We start from the raw sequence: 15,886 nt of genomic DNA on the forward strand, positions 1-15,886 counted from the left end.
CACTATCCCCTCTGTTGTTTGTAATCGCCATGACCCCACTTTCACAAATACTAAACAAAACAGGCCTTGGATACCAAACATCTAAAACATCAAGTAAAATCAACCATCTGCTGTACATGGACGATCTGAAGTTGTATGGAAAGTCCCAGTCAGAAATCAAATCACTGCTAAACACTGTCCGTATATTCAGAAGCGATATAGCAATGGAGTTTGGAGTAGACAAGTGTGCTGCATTAATAATGAACAGAGGAAAAATAACAAAAACAGAAGGAATAGAACTGCCCAATGGAAGCAAGATCAAGAACCTGGAAGAGAAAGAACCTTACAAATACTTGGGCATTCTCCAGGCTGATAACATTGCACACGCTGAAGTTAAAAGAAAAATTGGAAGTGAATACATCAGGAGAGTTAGAAAAATCCTCAAGTCCAAACTCAATGGCCGGAACACCATACAAGCCATAAACACCTGGGCTATACCTGTTATCAGATACACTGCAGGAATAATAGACTGGACCCAGGCAGAGCTAGAGACGCTAGATCGTAAGACCAGGAAAATCATGACCATCAATCATGCTCTGCACCCCCTCAGTGATGTCGATAGGCTCTACCTCCCTCGCAGCTCAGGTGGAAGAGGAATGCTGCAAGTCCATCAAACAGAAGAGGAGGAGAAAAGAGGCCTTGAAGAATATATCAAGGACAGTGAAGAAGATGCACTTCAAATGGTCAATAACGCGAAACTATTCAACACCAATGAAAGAAAGCAGGCCTACAAGAAAGAACAAGTGAAGAACTGAGCAGAAAAATGGAAAAATAAGCCCCTGCATGGTCAATATTTGCACAATATAATTGGAAAATCAGACATCACCAAGACCTGGCAATGGCTTAAGAATGGCAACTTGAAGAAAGAAACAGAGGGTTTAATACTGGCTGCGCAAGAACAGGCACTAAGAACCAATGCAATAAGAGCAAAAGTCAAAAAATCCACAACAAACAGCAAGTGCCACCTTTGTAAAGCAGATGAAACAGTGGACCACCTAATCAGCTGTTGTAAAAAGATTGCACAGATTGACTACAAACAAAGGCATGACAAGGTAGCAGGGATGATACACTGGAACATCTGCAAAAAATACAAGCTACCTGTAGCCAAAAATTGGTGGGGCCATAAAATTGAAAAAGTTGAAGAAAATGAAGATGTAAAAATATTATGGGACTTCCGACTACAAACAGACAAACATCTGCCACACAATACACCAGATATAACTGTAGTCGAGAAGAAAGAAAAACAAGTCAAAATAATCGACATAGCAATACCAGGGGATAGCAGAATAGAAGGAAAAGAAATAGAAAAAATCACCAAGTACAAAGATCTACAAATTGAAATTGAAAGGCTGTGCCAGAAAAAGACCCAAATAATCCCAGTGGTAATTGGTGCCCTGGGTGCAGTTCCAAAAGACCTTGAAGAGCACCTCAACACCATAGGGGCCACAGAAATCACCGTCAGCCAATTAGAAAAAGCAGCTTTACTGGGAACAGCCTATATTTTGTGACGATATCTATAATAACCAACAGTATTGATGATAAAATTCTGGCATCCCAGGTCCTTGGGAAGGACTCGATGTCTGGATAAAACAAACCAGTCAATAACACCTGTCTGACTGTGTAAACAAGAAATAATTATAATAATAATTTTGCACTATGACATGATACAAATGAAAGCTTTCTTGATCTGAGCGCCATTGCAAGACTTAATCCATGTTACTAGTAGATCCATATTCTATGCATATTCTTAAAATAGTTTGCAACATACTTTCCTTTTCTCCCACCCCACCCCCACCCCCGATTTCATTGTCCCATCACATTTTGCTTCCTGAAGCACCAAATTGTTCTCCTTCCCTTCCCTCCCTCTTCTGTTAAAAAGGGAAGGAGAAATGTAGTGTGGTCCCATTTTGCCTTCCTTTCTCTGCACATCATCCATGGAGAAGTTCCGGGTGGGCTGGAACATAGGAAGCTGCCGTATACTGAGTCAGACCATTGGTCTTTCTAGCTCAGTATTGTCTACACAGACTGGCTGCGGCTTCTCCTAGGTTGCAGGCAGGAGTCTCTCTCAGCCCTATCTTGGAGATTCCAGGGAGGGAACTTGAAACCTTTTTCTCTTCCCAGAGCGGCTCCATCCCCCGAGGGGAAAATCTTATAGTGCTCAGTTTCTCATTCAAATGCAACCAGGGTGGACCCTGCTTATCTAGGGGGACAAGTCATGCTTGCTACCACAAGAGCAGCTCTCCTCTCTATGCCTTGATGCCCCTCAGAGCTGGTCCACAATCTGCCACATGAAGTAGTGGCCTGCCTCACCTTGCTTCAAAGTAGAGACAACCATGTATTTCCATGGGGGATGGGGCCATAGCTCAGTGGCAGAGCTTCTGCATTGCATGCAGAACGCCCCAGGTTCAATTTCTGGCATCTCCAGGTAAGGCTGGCAAAGACTTAGAGACGTCTCTGCCAGTCAGTGTAGACCAAAGATAGGCAATGCATGGCTTTCCAGATGCTGCTGAACTACAACTCCCATCATCCCCAGCTGTAATAAATTGTGCCTAGGGGTAATGGGAATTGTTGTTCAGCAACATCTGGAGAGTCACACATTGCTTGTCCCTGGTAGACAATACTGAGCTAGATCGACCAATGGTCTGACTTGGTTTAAGGCAGCTTCCTATGTTCCTATGAATTACACATCCACCACCAAAGATGTAGATAATATTGAACCGTAACTGAACAAATTAAATAGCAGGCCTGTCTGACTTTAGGCAAGGTGTGAATTATTTATAGATGTAGTCACTGGGTGGAAAGATATTGGACTGAGATCTAAAGATATATTTAGGAGAAAACGTATTAATGCTTAGGATTGGGTATTGTTCATCATGCATAATCTGGGCATAATGTTGTCAATGGGGACTGCAGTACTACAGCAGAAAGAGCATGGGGCTTTAAAAGATCTGTACACTGGAGGGCACATTATATCCTTATAATTCTCCTACATGTCTGCATTATTTTCTCATTGCAAGCTGTGCATGGGTAATACTAATTACTGTGCTTTATTCTGGCAGATTTTTTTTTAAAACACACACACACACACACACACACACACACACACTTGGCTGAACCTCTGAAATTCTGCACTTTTTGAGCTGTGTCCTTACAGATTTGCTCCAGGCTGAACCAAAATATTCAATCACAGATGAGAGCAGGGACGTAACTACTATTAGGCAAGGGGAGCCGGCTGCCTGGGGGGGCCCATGCCTCGAGGGGCCCCCCAGAGGCAAGACACATGACTATATATTGTGAAGTGTGTGTGTGTATCAGCGAGGGGCCCATCTGAAAATTTTGTCTCTGGGCCCACTCCAGCCTTGTTACGCCCCTGGATGAGAGGCTCCATCCTTTCACTTTCTCCCCATCCGTGATGCTAGAGGTCTTCAAAGAGAGGCTGGACACTATGTTGCACTGGTTGCAGAACTATTAAGGACACCTTGTCATGTTATATCTGTGATGTGGGAGCAACTGTGGTGTATCTCCTTCCTGAACTGCTCAGGTAACATGAGAAGCCCTAGGTCATATGGGAGGATCCCACACTCTGAGTCTTTTCCCCACATTGCCCCCATGGCCAGTTGGAGTGATACTGAGATGAGAAGGAGCTGTAGTGTGGACTCCTACATCCTCTGTAACATCTAGTGATGCTCTTAGTCAGGCTAAGCTCAGATAGGACATATATTTGGCAAACTGCTGAAGATCTTCCACTCAGAGAAGTTCTTAACTAAGCAGGACGGCTTCTTGATAAAGGGAGCACCCAGGAAAACTATGTGAGGTGACCTGGATGCTGTTTTCTTACACCCTGCAATGAACAGGAAAACACATGTAACCTCTCACTCACATGTGTTACATTGCGATCCCATTGATTCAGCTTGGTGCATGAGAATTTAGTCCTATTTTCAACTGAGTGCTATCTCCCCCCCCCCCACTATTGCATTTTAGATTTTTCTTATGAGACTTGAAAGGGATATTTATGTTAAAGGAGGTAGTTGAGAATTTATTGGTCACAGCAGGCTGCACAAGGACTTGAAGTACTCCAGTCAAAATGGTAACTAATAAAATATACAGTAATCAAGAATTAACAGGAATGGAGACATGGCAATAACTCAATTATTGTTCTTTGTGCTTAAAAATCACAGCACGCATAAGCGACGGTTCTTTCGGCTACAAACTTCTGTGCTAGTTACCAAGTGGCACTTCAAGCCGAGAGAGACATTTTGTATGTATTTCAGTGCACCAAACAAACTCTGCTATTAAATTCTTCTCCATATGAAGCACAAATATTCCTCAGAAATATGCAAAGCCCTGGAGCTTTGGCACAGTTTGGCAAGTTTCGTTTGGAATAAAGAAATTCATTTCATACTGTGATAATGAAGGGAAAGAATATCACTGTGCACTTATGCTTACTTAATTTTTTCCCCTTGTATCTCATACAGGGGACATATAGAGAGCCTGTTCCCATTGGCTGAGGATTCTTAAGTGTCCTCTCCTGCAGTCTGCTACGCTACATGCTGTTCCCTCCTCTGATTTGTACCAGTTAACTGGTACAAATTTTGAGGAGTCTCATTTTGAGGAGTCTCATTTTAAAAAAAACACAAAAAACTTTTTGAAACCTATAAAACTAGTAGGCTTGCAATTTTAAAATCCGTATACTTCCCCAATTAGTAAGCACTCCATAAATGTAACGCCCTTTTAAAAGAAATGAGTACTGGCAACCTGCTTGATTAATATCAGTACTTTTCTATCTGTCAACCCATCAAAAACTGAGAATTCTAATGCATCTTTTTCTTTGATGCAAGTAATTGTATGCTTTTCATCACCTTGATGTAATATCTTGAAAATATCATTTTTCTTCATAACATCCCAAGAAAACTATTAGATCAGGTATTACTTTATTCTTCAGATGTAATAGAACGGTTTTTTTAAAAGAAAGAAAGAATGCTTAGCATTTGTATATCACGTTCAAGGATTCAAAGTGCTTCACACACACTGAAGCTGTTCTCATGTGCAGCCTAAGCCGAGCTAGGGACGCACAGCCTAACCAGCCCAGGTTAGGCTGCACATGAGAACCACCGGGGGCAACACCGCCTAGCCTGGCTTTTAAGCCCAGCTGTTAGCCGAGGTTAAGGGATATCCCCAGCTACCTGTTTGTGTGAGCATGGACTGCTTCCAGCCTAGCCACATACAGAGATGTGTGGAGTTCATCTAGTGCATTTAGAGCACCCATCTCTCTTGAGGGAATCCCCCAATGTGTCATGTGTGCCACATGGTGCATTGTGGGATTTACAGAGGCCAGGACAATGAGTCCTGGCCTCAGATCAATCCGCCCTGCTCTGTGCTGCACAGAGCAGGGCTTATGGTGTGGGGGTGTGCTTCATGCTCCCTCCGCACAACAGCTGATTGTCGGGGGGGGGGAAGGCAAGCTTTGGGAAGCCTTCCCTCCACTCACCAGCCCACCCAGTAGGTCATGTGAATGGCCCCATTATCTCAATACAATACTTTCAACAACCCCTAAAGGCAAGAAAGTTCTAATAACCCCATATTGTAAGTGAAGCTGAGGGGAAACAGCTTGCCTAAGGTGACCTAGTGAAGCAGAGGTGAGACTTGTCCAAGGTCATGATTCATAGCTTAGTCTCTTAGCCACTGTGTTACACTAGCTCCATGGCAGGGCCTCAAAAGTGGGGTTTCTGTGGGCTCCTGGAGATGATATCATCATCATCATCATCATCATCATCATCATCATCATCATCATCATCATCCTCATTTTATTACACTTTTCAAGGGAAAAGTTCTCAAAGGGGGTTACATAGAAAAGTATAATAAGATAGTTCCCTGTCCCTAAAGGGTTCACAATCTAAACAAAAACACAGTGCCGGCACCAGCAAAAGCCACTGGAAGGATGCTTTGCTGGGACTGAAATAGGGCCAGTTGCTCCCCCCCTCCCCACAACCTAACATAAAGTTAACCACCACTTTGAAAGGTGTCTCTGCCCAGTAAGCAGGGACCTGCTAACCTCTCTTCCTAAGAAATCTCCCTTCTTAATCTCACTTAAGAAATCTTAAATCATCCTAGAGACGCCCAGCCTGTGTTAGGCTGCACGTGAGAACTGCTGGGTTGGATCAGGCCAATCCCGGTGGGACAGCATCACCTAGCCCAGCTTTTAAGCCCTGCTGTTAGCTGAGGTTAAGGGAGCGAGTGCTTCCTTACCCCGGCTACCTGCTCATGAGCAAACATGGGCTGCTTCCAGCCCAGCCACACACAGAGACAGGCGTCTAGAGCAGTGTTTCTCAACGTTTTTGGAGTCATGGACCGGTACATTCTTTGTGCACAGTTTCCTGGACCAGCAGTTTGTAAAGGGGTCACCCCCTCCTCCGCACCCCCAGGCACCCCCAAAACAATTTTGAGTTGGTGGGGGCCACCACCGCCAGGAGTTCCCCAGAGCTCATTTCTAGGCAGGCAGCCCTCACTGCTGGGATTACGTTCATTTTGAGGAAGCTGCCTGCCTAAAAATGAGTTCTGGAGAGCTCCTGGAGGCGGCCCCCACCAGCTCATTGTTTGGGGGAGGGGTTTAATTCCACATGGACCGGCACTCAACTCCTCATGGACTGGCACCAGTCCATGTGGACCGGCAGTAGAGAAACACTGGTCTAGAGTACCTGTCTCTTGGTGAAATCCAGCAATGCATTGTGTATGTCACATGGTACATTGTGGGCAGAGGCCCCAACCTGGGGGGGGGGCTCCAAATGTCCTGGGGGGCCTCCTGCCACCTGCCTGCCCCTCCACACAGCTCCTTTCCATTTTCACTGCTGCTATGTGCGCAACTGGGAGGTGGGGGGTGAACCGAAAAGGCCTCAGCCTCCCCCATGGTGTCCGCATGTGAGAACAGTGGTGCCACCATGGCTCTCATGCCACCTTGAGCGCACCTGCGCAGTGGGAGTATCAAGTATCTCAAGCCCATGATGGAGGCCCCCCCAGGAGGCACTCCAGTATGGAGGTTTGATTTTAAAAACATTTAAGAGGGGTCCTCACAGGGGGGAAGGATCTCATGGAGGGGGGCCCCTCCAAAGCCCTTCAGGTCCGGGTTCCAAAATTACCTAGGTGCACCACTATTTGTGGGATACATGGAGGCTGGCACAACAAGTCCCTGCCTCAGATAAATCTGCCCTGCTCAGCACTGGGTCTCTCAGCACCATCACCACTTCACTTGCATATAGGGATGGTAGTACTGATCTACCTTATGAGTATTAAGTATTCAGGAACTCCCTTGTACCTTCCTTCAAAATAATATAAATGTGACATAAGACTGAGTCAGATCATTGCCCCCCCCCACCTGCTCGATATTGTCTACAGTGGCCTGGTTCAGATGTAACAGCTAACCTCAGTTAAAGTTAGCCAAGGTTCCAATTCTTAACTGAAAACCATGCCACAGATGTTCACCAAACTGCGGCCAGCCCAAATCCAGTTGCAGGAGGGGGCAGCCCCTCCCTGCTGCTTGGCCACTGAGACAGATCCCAGCCAGCCCCATGGCTAGACTGTGGGAAAAGCATCTCTGCATCAGTGGGGTGGCCACGATCGGCTACAATCTTGAAGGGGCATGCCAAGCGTGCTTGTACATTTTCAGAGTGCTTTGTCTGCCTTCAGATGAGAAAAGGCCATTGGAAACCCATTAAATGCCCTGCAATGCCAGTGCTTCTTCTGCCAGCAATGGCAGCTCCAGAATCCCTGCTTGTGGCAGCTCTTCAAAACCAGACAGGAGCCCCTCCCCCAAATAAATATTTGCTCCGTGGCCAGAGAGGGGCTGCCCTGCTCCTGCTGGCTATCCCTAACATGAGGGGGCCCTTTGCCAGGGCATACCCACTTGTGTGAATGGTCCTTCAAACCTGTTCAAAGCTCCCAGGCTCAGTCTGGCGTGTCACTGTATGCAGATCTCCTGGTGCAAGGAATCCTGGGAGAGGAGAACCCTAGTTTCCTGCTGCCCTGGGACATTGTGCTCACCCTTTGGGGCTGCGGGCAGGGTGGAGGGCTTGACAGCAGCCTGGTGGCAGACACTAAGACAAGGACAGAATTTGCCCAAGAACCCATCCCCTCGGCTTTCCTGCATGGAGCATCCTGGCTCAGTATCGAGTCCCTTTAGGCTGTTACTCTCATGAGAGAGCAGTCTGTGGGATCATGGGATAATATTTCAGCATGCACCAAGAGAACCACTTAGAACAACTAGAGCAGGGATTCTCAACGTGTGGGTCCCCCAATGTAATTGGACTTCAACTCCCATAAATCCCAACCAAAGGCCACTGGGGCTGGCGATTATGGGAGTTGAAGTCCAATAACATCTGGCGACCCACAAGTTGAGAAACCCTGAACTAGAGTACCATCTTGTGCATTTTACATTAGTTCTCACAGATGGTTTTTCTCATGGGTAAGTGTAGGGACTGCTAACCTCCAAGGGGAAGGGGCCAGGCTCCCCTTCCCCAACCTATATGTGGGGAAAAAATAGAACTTTGCTGCTCCAGGTTCCCTGCTTGGGTCTCCCTTTTATACCCAACCCTGGGCCCCCTCCCTTCTCCAGCCATTTTCTCCCTTCCTGGTGCTATGATGGGGTGCCCTGCTTGTGTTGCCACCTGTTCTTGTGAACATACATCTCTGTTACTCCCTTCTAAGGGAGCAGAGCACTAAGTGCCCACTCTGTCAGGAGGAGCAAGGCTGGTTTTCTGAGTGTCTGCCAGAAACAAGCACTGAAAGCATGGAGCTGCCACATCCTTGGGTGGATCTATACCACTGCCTCTATAATTGCAGTTTGAAAAACGGTGGGAAACCACAGTTAATAGCTGCGCTAGCAATTGGATGTAATGCTTCGGTGTCAAAACCTCAGTTGTTGGTGGCAAACCTTAGAGACAACTGAAGGTGCAAATTGGAGTTTGGTGAGGCAAACCGGAGTTAGTCTTTGGCCTGTAACTGCAGTTTTGTGTGTTTGGGTGCAATGGAGTTACAACCTCAGCCACAATTAACTGTGATTAGCCGTTACGTCTGAAAGTGGCCAGTGATTTACATTGCCAGGGCTTCAAAAACAAAGGTCTTTTCTAGTCCTCCTGAGAGGTGCTAGGGACTGGGCTTGAGACTTTCTGCATGCACAGCTTGTGCTCCGCCACTGGTCTAGAGCCATTCCCAATGCAGAACAGGTTTTCCTACAAGTAAGACCTAGTGAAACTGACATGTTTTGTTTCCATTGTCATCCTGGCAAGGGATCGTTGCTCAGATCACATGCTTGTTCACATTGAAAGTCTCAGGTTCTATCCCTGATTTCTCCAGGTGCAGTGCTCAGAATAGCTTATCTTTAGGCACTTCCTGCCACAGTAAAGTTGCCCATCTGGGAAAGCTCCTGGAGAACGGCTGTCAGTCAGTAGACAGTGCTGGGCTAGATGAACCAATGTCTGACTTGGTATAAGGCAGCTTCCTATGTTTCAAATAAATGTAAGTTCAGGCTGTTAATTGAATTATACTTTAATTCAGTTATAGTCCTGTATGTGTGTGCTCTGGGCTCCTTGGAGGAAGAGCAGGATATAAATGTAAAAATAATAATAATAATATCATAGTATTCTGGGAATGTGAAATGAATCTCCAGACAAGCCAGCTAATCCAAAAATAAGTAATAAAAAGTTGAAGTTTTCTAACATTTTAATTTACATTTGAACCTCCCAAGTTTCACTTTTTTGTATAACTGGAGTAAAACATTAAAGGTTCATAGACACAGTATTGTCCAGTGGGACTTGTTAGCAGAAAGAAAGCCCTCAAGTGCTACCTTTCTGATTAAGATAACACTCAGTGGGGAATCTGTTTTGAATTTCACATGCTGGAAAAAAGAGATTCCATGAGAAGCATGAGCTATGCCCTTGTGATGCATATGCAAGGCAAGGCAGAACAATGCTGGATGCAGAGCAAGAGGCCAGCTGATTAGATACAAAAATCAAAGAGCATAAGGGGATAAGGAACTAAAGGAAAGGGCCATATTCTGCATGACAATGGAAGATTGGTTTGTTTAAACTCATCTGCCCCACTCATATATCCACTGGAGGGAGGAGTCTGATTTTTAAAGCAAAAGGGTCCATGTGTTTAAACAACAACAACAACAACAACAAACCTGGAACCCTCTCTTGATCTTGCAACATCTCCCACATCAGAGGGGGAAATGTACCAAGGGAATACAATGAAGGGTGTAATCCTTGGAAAGGGGAAGGTTCAGTATTCCTCCCACATGCTCCTTTTGCTCTAAACCAGATCACAACATGATGCTTTCTGCATGGTTTGATAGCACTTTGCTTCTAGCCAGGTTAACTCCAAGTATTGGAGTGTGGATGGAAGAATGGACTGCACTAGGAAAAGACACAGCAAGGCTTCCTAACCCTAACTCCCCAGCTGTGCTCCCCGTTGGTCTTTTAATCTATACACACTTACTGATGTATATACCACCCAATATCCATATCTCAAGGCAGTTTACAAAATTTAAATTACATCCCTCTCACTCTTGTGCTTTACCTGTGAATGGGCCTGACCCACATTTAAAGATACAGTACATGTCTGCTGATATAAGATATAGTTTGGCACAGTGGAGAAGTAACCTGCATAGAGAGCAGGAGGCTGTTGGTTCGAATCCCCACTGGTGTGTTTCCCAGAATATGGGGAACTCATATATTGGGCAGCAGCGATATAGGAAGATGCTGAAAGGCATCATCTCACACTGCGTGGGAAATGGCAATCGCAAACCCCTCCTGTATTCTACAAAAGATAACCACAGGGCTCTGTGGTCACCAGGAGTTGACACTGACTCAACGGCACAACTTTGAGTTTTTAAGAACTGAAAATTCCATTAAGATGTCTGGGTTTGGGGGGGAGTTGTTTAGTTTAGTTTAGAGGGGAGCATTTAGTAAGTGATAGCTTGAGGAAACATTTGCATCATTAAGGCTGAACTGCCATCTGCAGTTGACTGATAAAGTCAATCAGTTCTTGAAAATCTTACACACACAATCAGCCCAGTTTGAGCACCAATTAATCACCAGCATGGATCCTTATTGTAACTTATTGAAGTGTAACTACCAGGCATTTCCCACTGAATACATTTATTCCTTTCACTCAATGGCTTTGCAGAGGTTGGACCAGGAACACTCTCTCTCAGGCACGTAACAATGATAGGGCAAGGGGAGACAGTTGTCTGGGGGCCCCACTGCCTGGAGGGGCACCCCAGAGGCACCTCATGTGACTCCCCATTGCCCCCTGCCCAGCCCCATAGCCTCTCAGCCACTTGCCCTCTTCGCCGTCTCTCCTGCTTGTTCTGCTGGCCCGCAATCGAAGCAGCAGACATGCTGCCAAGAGCTCCTTTTCTCCCGCCTCTCAGCTGGTCGGTGGGTGGGCGGGGCTTTCACGGAGGCCTCCGTGTAGGCCGCAGTGAAGCCTGAACTCCAGTAGGGCCCAAGCCAGCCAGGAAGGAGGAGGCAGCCAGAGTGTTCTCTGCAGCAGAAGACCCCTTGCTGCCCTGCTTAACCCAGACCAGCATTTGCCAGGTAGAGTGTGAACTCCTTTTTGTGGTTACCTTTCCCGCCCCCCCCCCCCCATATAGGGATCTGCTTACCATAGGGCTTGGATATTGGGGGGGGGGGAGGGACCGAGAAGTCTCTGAATATTTATTTTGAAACAGCTTGGAAAATTTGCTGACTTTAAAAAAACTATCTAAAAAGTCCTATAAGTGGCTTGTTTCATAGCAGAAAATTGCAAAAACTTCTGGAACAGTATTTTATTAATTTTATTCATTCATTCATTCCTTTATAAATGCACTTATGTTCAAGTTGTTTTGCAACCCAGAAGGTCTGAGTGAGAACTGTGAAGCATGTGTGGTGCTTTTATTTTATTTTTCTTGTGTGTGAACTGCTCCCCAATAACTTGCAGGGACTTCAGGGTAAATCTGGCCAACATGTGAATGCAGCACCTCCATTCCAGAGGAGATGTGTCTTAAAGGGCTTTAAAAGCCTCCTGTGAAAAACCTCCTGCAATCAAACTTGACTGAATTTGTTCAGAATTCTGAGAAAACAAACATAGGCTCACCCTGCATGGTTGAAAGTCTCCTTTGCTAATCTGCAGCGAGGGGCCCATTTTAATAATTCATCTTTCTAGTGTGTTCTAGGCATTAAAAGTAATACAAATGTATAGTACTCAATGTATATCACTATATATTGTGACGTGTGTGTGTGTATTCAGTGAAATGTATTTGCAGGCAGCATACTTATTTTGGAATATCAGACTTAAATCCTTGGGGGCCTGGGGTGTGCGGAGGCCCTGGACTTTGGTGGGGGGGGGCCCATTTTAAAATCTTGTCTCTGGGCCCACTCCAACCTTGCTACGCCCCTGCTCTCTCTCTCTCTCTCTCTCTCTCTCTCTCTCACACACACACACACACACACACACACACACACACACACACACACACACACACCAGTTCCTCTCTGGCTGCAATCCTATGCACGCTTATTGTGCATAGTCTTATTGAACTCAATCTCATTGAACTCAGTAGGACTGGCCTCTGAATGAGAATGCCTAGGATTGTGCTGTGCATCTTTGTATCCCATGTGTGTGTCCACTTCCATGTCCCTGTACCACATTCTACTGGAAGATTCCAGAAGATTGTTCCCTTGGAAAATTTTAGAGGGAGTCACTGGGCAGATGCCTGTGCTCCGGGCAGAGAAGAGATCACCTGGATTTAATTTGTCTCAACCTAATTTAATTTGTCTCAACCTAATGTGAAGTCTAATTCAGTGTTTTCAAAGAACCCATGGCCGATCCCTGAAGTCAACATGGAGGATGTGGAGAGAAGGCAGCAGTAGCAATGTGACCCCACACTGCCACTGCTGCTGCTCTCCCCCAGCACCCTCCTCACCTGCAAATGGGGAATGAGTCCCATGCCACTGCCTTCTCCCCACTCCCCATTGATTAAGGAGCTTCCTCCTCCCAGACGTCCTTGCAATGATGCTGAGGGTGAAAGAAGAAGGAGTTGCTACTATCCCATCCCTCAGTGGCAGTAGCTCCTTCCCCTTGGTGAATGGAAGGGATGGGGCAGCTGTCGTGGCTTAGAGGAGGAGCTGCCAGAGCCACTACACCCCCTTTTGAGGGAGAGAGGAGGAGGAGGGTGCTTGCCTGCAGAGGAAGGAGGGCTCGAGCTGCCACTGCCAGCAATTCCTCACCCACCTGCAAAGGTCAACTCACCCTGTAGGAATTTCAGATGCTCACATGCCCGAGAGTCCCTGCTGGCCTGGAGGTGACCTGTTTGAAGTCTACTGTTGTGAAAACTCACTCCAGCACATACAAGCAGAGCAAAGCAGTTACTGGTAGGCTGAGGTACCAGTCTACAATGGCACTGGGCATTGCCCAGTGGGGCAGGACACAAACTTGTTCCCTTCCCACTTTATAGAACATCATGGGTCTGTTTTGCTGCATGTCCATGCAATGAGAAGCCATGTTGCATAGATAGGAACATGTCACTCATTATACTTGCATGTGATGCAAATATGCAAAACTCCAGGTGATTACTAGAACATTTCTGTTGTCTTCTTTATGGGCTTGGGGTGGGGGGTATGGTTTTTTTTAATCATTTAATTGATGTTAATGTTTTGTTTGTGATTTTAATTAAATGCAATTGTATTTTAACTTTTCTAAACAATCGTGGGATTCTCTATGAAAGGCGGCATAAAAATTGAACAACCAATCAATCAATCAGTCAATCAATCAAAACATGGGCTAATGCCACTAACACAGAGCATTAAGAGACATTCAGCAACAGCAACAGCAACAGCAGCAGCCTGGTGTAACAACTATCCAAAGTGGCTCTTTCCTTGGATTATGGCTGGATTTCTATAACATGCTCTACATGGGGCTTCCCTTGAAGAATATTGTGAAACTGCCCCTAGTGCAAAATGCGGTAGCTAGGGTTTTATATGGAGCTACCTGCTGGGTCCATATTATACCCATTTTGAAAGAGCTGCACTGGCTACCAGTTTGTTTCCAGACCCAATTCAAGGTACTGGTTTTGACCTTTAAAGCCCTTAATTGTTTGGGGCCTGGATATCTGAAGGACCGCCTGCTCCCAAGGGTTTCTGCCCACTTAGCAAGATCATTGGAGAGGGCTGTGCTCTGCGTGCTGATGGTGAGAGAGGCTTGGCTGTTGTGCACACAAGACAGGGCCTTCTCAGTCATCGCCCTCAGGCTTTGGAATGCTCTCCCAGCTGGCATCCGCTCCTCAATCTCCATTAGAGTTTTTAGAAAACGAGTTAAAATGTGTCTCTTCACCCAGGCTTCTATATGAGAGTACAGTTTTTACTGCTGCCGCTTTTTGTTTTTTGTGTTAACTGTTTTATATAGGTTTTTAAACTTTTAAATAGAAGTATATTCTATTTATATTTAATATCTGTACTTTTTGTATTTTAATTCTGTATTGTTTTAAAAGTGCTTTGGCATTATTTTGATGAAAAGCGGTATAGAAATCAATCAATCAATCAATCAAACAAACAAACAAGCAGTAAGTAAGTAAATAAATAAAATAAATAAGGCAATCTACAAAATTAGAGCTGAGTCCCATCATTCAACAGGACAAGGGGAATCGTGGGACACAAATTATAGATAGTTGTGAGGTGATTTCAGAGGTAAGGTGGGAAATCATTCAGTTTTGGAGGGAAGGGACAACGTACCACTAGTTGGTGACAATGGGCATATCTTTTTCTTTTCATTTTTTAACTTAATTTTGCTGCCTCTCTGCAGGCAGTAGCTGTGGTGGAAGCACTGGAGTTTTTACTGGTGGTTAATTGCAGCCAGATGTCCCTCTTCCCCTGTGAATGACATTGTGTCTTGATGTAGCATCATTCCCAATTCATTCCAAGGAGAAAAAATGGTAGCTGGTCAAAGGTGGCTGCTGAGAAGAACTAAAGCACTGATTAAATTAGAATTTAATTAGAAGAATTAAAGCACTTCAAGAGCTGCTACTGGCACCACTACTCAGAAAGGAGTGGCAAAACTAATTTGTAAAGCTCCAGAATACTCCTTATTGTTTCCACCTGTGAATGTGGAGAACAAAATGGGGAGGTATGTTTGGATTACCACTATAATAAACTGTATTTTAAAATACAATACAGCTACAAGGGAGCTGATCAGGAGTGGGACAGTGGGTTGAGCAAGGGGTCTTAGATCCTTTCCTTCATGCTGCAGCCCCAGTGAAAAGTGCCCCGTAAAATTGTTATTTACCCTGAAAGTAGCAGTAGTAGTTATTTGCCTGGGAAGGAACTTTGGCATTGGCATCAGTGGGAGTTTCCCTCCTGGGGCAAATAGCACCTTTGAGGATAAAATCATTTTTATCAGTACTGCAGCAATGTGGGTTAAAAACCTTTCCCCTTAGACAGTGTGGAGGTGAGGCAAACATTAGCCCGGACAGGTTGTCATTTTTAACAACGTGCCCTTGTTTACCTTGGAAACTGTGTTATCATACAACAAATGAGGGTCAAGTATGGCCACATCTTTAGAAAGGAAAGTGTTCTGCATACGCGCAGAGCATTCTCTTATGTGAACATAAGAACATTTTCTTATGGGTACTCTTATGCTACAGGTTCTGTTCTGCATGAACAGGAAAATCTGTTCAAATTTTAAGTCCTTAATGATGCAGACCAAGGATGCATCTCTTTTCCCTTTCTTTACAATATTGTTATTCATACCTCAAGGATAGTATTTTAAAAGAGTTGGGGGAGAAGACCAAACAATCATGTTCACATAATATTTGGGGGGT

This window comes from Hemicordylus capensis, chromosome 1, assembly GCF_027244095.1.
Source record: "Hemicordylus capensis ecotype Gifberg chromosome 1, rHemCap1.1.pri, whole genome shotgun sequence".
Lineage (NCBI taxonomy): Eukaryota > Metazoa > Chordata > Lepidosauria > Squamata > Cordylidae > Hemicordylus > Hemicordylus capensis.